This window comes from Sinocyclocheilus grahami, unplaced genomic scaffold, assembly GCF_001515645.1.
Source record: "Sinocyclocheilus grahami isolate Dianchi unplaced genomic scaffold, SAMN03320097.WGS_v1.1 scaffold2064.1, whole genome shotgun sequence".
Lineage (NCBI taxonomy): Eukaryota > Metazoa > Chordata > Actinopteri > Cypriniformes > Cyprinidae > Sinocyclocheilus > Sinocyclocheilus grahami.
In genome coordinates this window covers 34,341-42,952 of record NW_015507243.1, presented here as the reverse complement: position 1 = coordinate 42,952, position 8,612 = coordinate 34,341, and the positions used below count along the sequence as shown (strand labels likewise).

The 8,612-nt window shown below is 43.7% G+C and overlaps 1 pseudogene; it reads left to right on the top strand.

Annotated features, from left to right (window-relative positions):
• The first annotated feature begins 1,200 nt into the window (after positions 1–1,200).
• Positions 1,201–7,376, top strand: LOC107573902 (pyruvate kinase PKM-like; annotated as a pseudogene).
• The last annotated feature ends 1,236 nt before the right edge of the window (positions 7,377–8,612 follow it).

Here is an 8,612-nt window from a genome sequence, read left to right as displayed (position 1 = left end):
GACAATGGAGACGACCATCAGTTATATAGTTATACAGTTTAAAATCACTAGACACAGATACTAGTATTCCAGAGAGACGTTTGGTAAAATAAATGATTGTGTTTAATAATTGGTCAAAATGTTCCTCTCATTGTGTGATACTTTTGATGAAAAGATTATGAATCTGATTGCTCCTGTCTGTCTGTCTGTTTGTCTCTCTCTCTGTTTGTCTGACCATCCATTCATCTCTCTGTCTGTCTGTCTCTGTCCGTCCATCTGTCTGTCTCTATCTCTGTCCATTTGTCTGTCTGTCTGTCTCTATCTCTCTGTCCATTCGTCTGTCTGTCCATTCATCTGTCTGTCTGTCTGTCTGTCTCTCTCTCTGTCTGTCTCTATTTCTCTCTCCATTCGTCTGTCTGTCCATTCGTCTGGCTGTCTCTGTCTGTCTCTCTCTGTCTGTCTGTCTCTCTCTCTGTCTGTCTGTCTGTCTCTATCTCTCTGTCCATTCGTCTGTCCGTCTGTCTGTCTCTGTCTGTCTCTCTCTCTCTCTGTCCATCTGTCTGTCCATCCACCTGTCTGTCTCTATCTCTCTGTCTGTCCATTTGTCTTTCTTTGTCCATTCGTCTGTCTGTCTGTCTGTCCATCTGTCTGTCTCTCTGTCTGTCCATTCGTCTTTCTCTCTGTCTGTCTGTCTCACTCTCTGTCTGTCTGTCTCACTCTCTGTCTGTCTGTCTCACTCTCTGTCTGTCTGTCTCACTCTCTGTCTGTCTGTCTCACTCTCTGTCTGTCTGTCTCACTCTCTGTCTGTCTGTCTCACTCTCTGTCTGTCTGTCTCACTCTCTGTCTGTCTGTCTCACTCTCTGTCTGTCTGTCTCACTCTCTGTCTGTCTGTCTCACTCTCTGTCTGTCTGTCTCACTCTCTGTCTGTCTGTCTCACTCTCTGTCTGTCTGTCTCACTCTCTGTCTGTCTGTCTCACTCTCTGTCTGTCTGTCTGTCCATCTGTCTGTCTCTCTGTCTGTCCATCCATCTGTGTGTCTGTCTTTATCTCTCTGTCCATCCATTTGTCTGTCCATTCGTCTTTCTGTCTGTCTGTCTCTGTCCATTCGTCTGTGTCTATCTTTATCTCTGTCCATCCCCCTGTCTGTCTCTATCTCTCTGTCTGTCCATTCGTCTTTCTCTCTGTCTGTCTGTCTGTCCATTCATCTGTTTGTCTGTCCAGCTCGTATCAGGCGTTACTCAGACGTCATGGCTGTGCCGGACTCCTTCATTCAGAAGCAGCAGTTGGACGCATCGATGGCCGACACATTTCTGGAGCATCTGTGTCTGCTGGACATCGATCAGGAGCCGATCACTGCGCGCAACACCAGCATCATCGGCACCATCGGTCAGTCACTGCATTGCCACAATACAATCATAATCATCAGAATTACATGACGTATTTTTATATCTGACAATGAAATTGAGTGCATATTTACATTGAATCGGTTCATCCTTTGCCTGTTCAACTTTCTGAGCTACAGGAAAACCTATTTTTAATATTTTTTATCTTATCATTTCAAAAAAGGCCCTGCCTCCCGCTCCGTCACCAAACTGCAGGAGATGGTGAAGGCCGGTATGAACATCGCCAGACTGAACTTCTCTCACGGCTCTCATGAGGTGTGTGTGGGAGGGAGTGTGTGTATCTGTGTGACACACGTACAGCGTCTCACATGTGTCTCTTCTAGTATCATGGAGAGACGATACGTAACATCCGTGAGGCGGTGGAGACGTTGACCTCTGACCCGCTGTACTACAGGCCTGTGGCCATCGCTCTGGAAACCTGGTTAAAGGGGTACGACTGGCCTGAGTAGAGGAGTGTGTGTGTGACAGTGAGTCAGACTCTCAGTGTGTGTGTGTGTGTGTGTGAGACAGTCTGCAGACGCTGAGGTGATGCTGGAGCGAGGAGCGTTGGTTCGGGTGGTGACGGCAGAGGCGGATCGTGATAAGACGGACGGGTCGGTGATCTGGATGGATTATCCCAGCCTGCCCCGCGTGCTCAAGAAAGGAAGCAGGGTATTCATTGATGACGGCCTCCTCGCACTCAAAGTCCTGGAGATTGGTAAAGCAAACAAACATCAGCTCATGATCACCATTAAAATACATTGAGATTAAAGAAATTCATTTTCATAAGATTTTTTAATTATAGTAAAGAGAATGAGAATATTTTGCATTGCTATACTGAAAATTGTCATAATGCAAAAAATTTAAATACGCTTAGTTAATATGCTATATAATATGCTTTATTTTTATCTTTATTTTTTATTTATGCATAAAATAATGTCTCAGTTTTCTTTCTTTCTTTCTTTTTTTTGCAGTGGTATGTCCCACACACGTTTTATGATATTTTTATAAGCTTCACCCTGTTATTGTTTGTTTGTGCAAAAGCTTATATATTACTTTCATATTGTGATATTTGGATATCACTAATGATATGTTTAATCAGTAATCATTCTTTGTTCTGGACACTTTAAAACAAACCTATTCATTTCTATTCCAAAAATTATTTTATTTATCAGATTTCATTGTTTAATTGCTGTAGATGGGTTTGATTGCTCCTCCAGCTACAGTCCTCAGATTTAAAACAAGTCGTACAAGGCTAATGAAATCAAAGTAAATCATTAGCAGATTTCGATTATTTGGTCATAAATGAATCAGTTTTTTCACCCTGATGCATAAAGTGTTTCTGGTCTCCTGAACTCTTCTTCTGTCAGGTGAGACGTGGGTGGAGGCTGGGCGTTGAGAACAGTGGCATTCTGGGTAGTCGTAAAGGTGTGAATCTGCCGGGGCAGAGCTGGTGAACCTGCCGGCAGTGAGCGACCGCGACCGATCTGACCTGCTGTTCGGTGTGGAGCAGGACGTGGACATCATCTTCGCCTCGTTCATCCGCTCGGCTAAGGATGTGAGGGCCGTGAGAGAGGCACTGGGAGCCAAAGGACAGAACATCAAAATCATCAGCAAAGTGGAGAGCAGACAGGGTGTTCAGAAGTGAGACTCAGATTCAACACACAATTCCACATTCTTCCACACACTTCAACACGCTTCCACACGCTTCCACACACTTCAACATGCTTCAACACGCTTCCACACGCTTCAACACGCTTCAACATGCTTCCACACACTTCAACACGCTTCCACATACTTCCGCATGCTTCAACATGCTTCTACACGCTTCAAGACGCTTCCACATGCTTCAACATACTTCTACATGCTTCAACATACATCCACATGCTTTAACATACTTCCACATGCTTCAACACTCTTCCACATGCTTCAACGTGCTTCAAGATGCTTCAACACGCTTTAAGACACTTCCACACGCTTCAACATGCTTCAAGACGCTTCCACACGCTTCAACACGCTTCAACATGCTTCAACACGCTTCCACATTCTTCCACACGCTTTAACACGCTTCAACATGCTTCCACACGCTTCAACATGCTTCCACTCACTTCAACATTCTTCCGCATGCTTCAACACGCTTCAAGACGCTTCAACATGCTTCAACACGCTTCCACACACTTCAACACGCTTCCACACGCTTCAAAATGCTTCCACATGCTTCCACACGCTTCAACATGCTTCAACGCGCTTCCACACGCTATAACATACTTCTGCACGTTTCAACATGCTTCTACACGCTTCAAGACACTTCCACATGCTTCAACACACTTCCACACGCTTCCACACACTTCAACACGCTTCCACACACTTCAACACGCTTCCACACACTTCATCACGCTTCCACATACTTCAACACGCTTCAGAACGCTTCCACATGCTTCAACATACTTCCACATGCTTAAACACTCTTCCACCCTTCAATGTGCTTCAAGACGCTTCCACACGCTTCCACACACTTCAACACGCTTCCACACACTTCATCACGCTTCCACATACTTCAACACGCTTCAGAACGCTTCCACATGCTTCAACATACTTCCACATGCTTAAACACTCTTCCACCCTTCAATGTGCTTCAAGACGCTTCCACACGCTTCCACACACTTCAACACGCTTCCACACACTTCATCACGCTTCCACATACTTCAACACGCTTCAGAACGCTTCCACATGCTTCAACATACTTCCACATGCTTAAACACTCTTCCACCCTTCAATGTGCTTCAAGACGCTTCCACACGCTTCCACACACTTCAACACGCTTCCACACACTTCAACACGCTTCCACACACTTCATCACGCTTCCACATGCTTCAACGCGCTTCAAGACGCATCCATGCGCTTGTACATGCTTCCAGACATTTCAACACACTTCCACATGCTTCTACATGCTTCAGAACGCTTCCACACGCTTCTACATACTTCCACACGCTTCTACATGCTTCCACATGCTTCAACAAGCTTCAACATGCTTTCACAAGCTTCAACATGCTTTCACAAGCTTCAACACGCTTCTACGTGTTTCCACACGCTTCAACACGTTTCTGCACGCTTCTGTATTCTTCAAGACGCTTCCACACTCTTCCACTCGCGTTCACATGCTTCCACACACTTCCACATGCTTCCATGCGCTTTCACATGATTCAACACTGTTCCACATGCTTTAACACGCTTCCAGACGGTTCCACATGCTTCAACATGCTTCCACACGCTTCTGCATGCTTCCGCGTGCTTCTACACATGCTTCTACATGCCTCCACATGCTTTAACACGCCTCAACACATTTCCATACGCTTCAACATGTTTTAACACGGTTCCACGTGCTTTTGCACACGCTTCAACATGCTTTAACACGCTTCTACGCACTTCCATGCACTTCCACACACTTCAACACGCTTGCACGTGCTTCTACACGCGCTTCCACACTCTTCAACATGCTTTAACATGCTTATAATACTTCAAGATGCTTCAACATGCTTCCACATGCTTTAATATGCTTTAACATGCTTCCACATTATTCCACATACTTCTACATGCTTCCATGCACTTCCACACACTTCCACACGCTTCAAGATGCATCCACACGCTTCTACATGCTTCCATGCTCTTCCACACACTTCCACGCGCTTCAACGTGCTTCCACACGCTTCAACATGCTTTAACACACTTCCACACGCTTCTACATGCTTCCATGCACTTCCACACACTTCCACGCGCTTCAACGTGCTTCCACACGCTTCAACATGCTTTAACACACTTCCACACGCTTCTACATGCTTCCATGCACTTCCACACACTTCCACGCGCTTCAACGTGCTTCCACATGCTTCAAGATGCATCCACACGCTTCAACATGCTTTAAAACCGTTCCACACACTTCTACATGCTTCCACGGGCTTCCACTTATTTCAACATGCTTCAAGACGCTTCAACGTGCTTCAACATGCTTCCACACGCTTCAAAATGCTTCCACACGCTTCAAAATGCTTCCACATGCTTCCATACGCTTCAAGACGCTTCCACACGCTTCAAGACGCTTCCACACGCTTCAACATACTTCCACACGCTTCAACGTGCTTCAAGATGCTTCAACACGCTTCCACACACTTCAACACGCTTCCACATGCTTCAACACGCTTCAAGACGCATCCATGCGCTTGTACATGCTTCCACACATTTCAACATGCTTCCACATGCTTCAGAATGCTTCCACACGCTTCTACATGCTTTCACACACTTTGACACGCTTCTACATGCTTCCACACGCTTCAACAAGCTTCAACACGCTTTCACAAGCTTCAACACGCTTCTACATGTTTCTACACGCTTCAACACGTTTCCGCACGCTTCTATATGCTTCAAGACGCTTCCACATGCTTCCACACACTTCCACATGTTTCCATACGCTTTCACATGATTCCACATGCTTCAAGATGCTTCAACACGCTTCCACACGCTTCAACACGCTTCCACACACTTCAACACGCTTCCACATGCTTCAACACGCTTCAAGACGCATCCATGCGCTTGTACATGCTTCCACACATTTCAACATGCTTCCACATGCTTCAGAATGCTTCCACACGCTTCTACATGCTTCCACACGCTTCAACAAGCTTCAACACGCTTTCACAAGCTTCAACACGCTTCTACATGTTTCTACACGCTTCAACACGTTTCCGCACGCTTCTATATGCTTCAAGACGCTTCCACATGCTTCCACACACTTCCACATGTTTCCATACGCTTTCACATGATTCCACATGCTTCAACACTGTTCCACACGCTTCTGCATGCTTCCACGTGCTTCTACACAAGCTTCTACATGCCTCCACATGCTTTAACACGCCTCAACACATTTCCACACGCTTCAACATGCTTTAACACGCTTCTACGCACTTCCATGCACTTCCACACACTTCAACACGCTTTCACACGCTTCCATGTGCTTCTACACGCGCTTCCACACTCTTCAACATGCTTTAACATGCTTATAATACTTCAAGATGCTTCAACGTGCTTCCACATGCTTCAAGATGCATCCACACGCTTCAACATGCTTTAACACGCTTCCACACGCTTCTACATGCTTCCATGGGCTTCCACACGCTTCTACATGCTTCCACGGGCTTCCACTCATTACAACATGCTGTAACACGCTTACACCACATCAAGATGCTTCAACACGCTTCCACATGCTTTAACACGCTTCCACACACTTCTACACGCTTCCACATACTTCCGCACGCTTCAAGATGCTTCAACATGCTTTAACACGCTTCCACACACTTCCGCACGCTTTAACATGCTTCCACGCACTTCTACACACACTTCAAGATGCTTCCACACACTTCAGCACGCTTCAACACACTTCCACGCACTTCTACATGCTTTCACATGCTTCCACACACTTCTACACGCGCTTCCACATGCTTCAAGACGCTTCAACATGCTTTAACATGCTTCCACACACTTCTAAACGCTTCCACACACTTCAACACACTTCAACATGCTTTAACACTCTTACACACGCTTCAATATGCTTCCACACGCTTCAAGACACTTCAAAATGCTTCTAAACACTTCTACACGCTACCACACGCTTCTTCACGCTTCAAAGCCCTTCCACACACTTCCAAATGCTGCCACACACTTCCAAAAGCTGTCACATGCTCTCCATGTCTCCTCACATCTCATCATTCCTCACTGTAGTTTCGAGGAGATCCTGAAGGAGAGCGATGGCATCATGGTGGCTCGTGGTGACCTGGGCATCGAGATCCCGGTGGAAAAACTCTTCATCGCTCAGAAGATGATGATCGGACGCTGTAATTCTGCAGGAAAACCCGTGATCTGTGCCACGCAGGTGCGTCATGCGTGATTCTGATGATCACAACAATTAAACTAATGAGAATTTTGTCCATGGAAATCAAGAATTTAGATCAGCACTCAACCATTCTGACTCGGAGGACAATATTTGAAGGCCTATTCTGCTACTAGTTTATGTACAGAAACATTTATTTATTTAAATATTATAAATATATCTGTATATATGATATGTAATTTTATTTTATTCTATATTTAACTTATAAATTAATGTATAAGAATAATAAAAATGTAATGTATTTAATATGTATGATAATATATCTAAATACCTAAAATACCTCATTAAAATTATATAAATTCTATTTAGAATAATATTTCATTAAACATTTAATGAATAATAACATTTAAAATGGATTTATATAAATAAAATAATTACATGATTTTTAATTATTAAAAATGAAAATTACATTGGGGGGGGGGGGTTACAAATGGCTTGCAATTTCTGCTAACTTATCATAACTAGAAAATGTTATATTCTAACACTGTCCTGTGTGTGTGTGTGTGTGTGTGTGTGTTTGTCCTGTGTGTGTGTGTGGGTGTGTTTGTCCTGTGTGGGTGGGTGTGTGAGTGTGTGTGTGTGTGTGTGTGTGTGTGTACAGTATGTGTGTGTGCAGTGCTGGGAAGGTTACTTTGGAAATGTAATAGGTTACAGATTACAAGTTACTCTATTTAAAATGTAATAAGTAGTTAAACTATTTCAATAACTTTATTAAAGTAATGTAACTCATTTCATTCAAACATTTAAAGCAGACAGGGTTAACCTTACAGTAGTATTTAACACTGATTACTGCTGACTTTTAAAATCCTTCATCACTTGAATTAAGTTTATAAAAATAAAATTTTTAAGCACAGCCACCGCACAATCAGACTTAAGCACCTGTTTTTACTTTGAGATCGTTCTGAGGTTAAAGACAGATTTAAAAACAATATCATAGCTATAGTGTTTTTAAAATCAAAATCATTGCATAGCTATGACAGGAAACACTGGCATCTAACAATGCCTTGGGGAAAAACTGTTAATATTTTTTTTTTTAAATTTAAAAAAGCATATAATCTACATAAACCCAAATAGGAAATAAAACCGTTATGGAATAAGCTTGCGTCCTATTCTGTGTCTCCTAAAACGTTGGTGTCTCATATTTTAGAGCAAAATAGTCAATGCAATTTGACTGCAAAAAAAAAAAGAAATCAATTAAATCTGTGTGTGTGTGTCTGTGTGTCTGTCTCTCTGTGTGCGTGCGTGCGCGCGCGCATGCGTCTCTGTGTGTGTGTGTGTGTGTGTGTGTGTGTGTGTGTGTGTGTGTGTGTG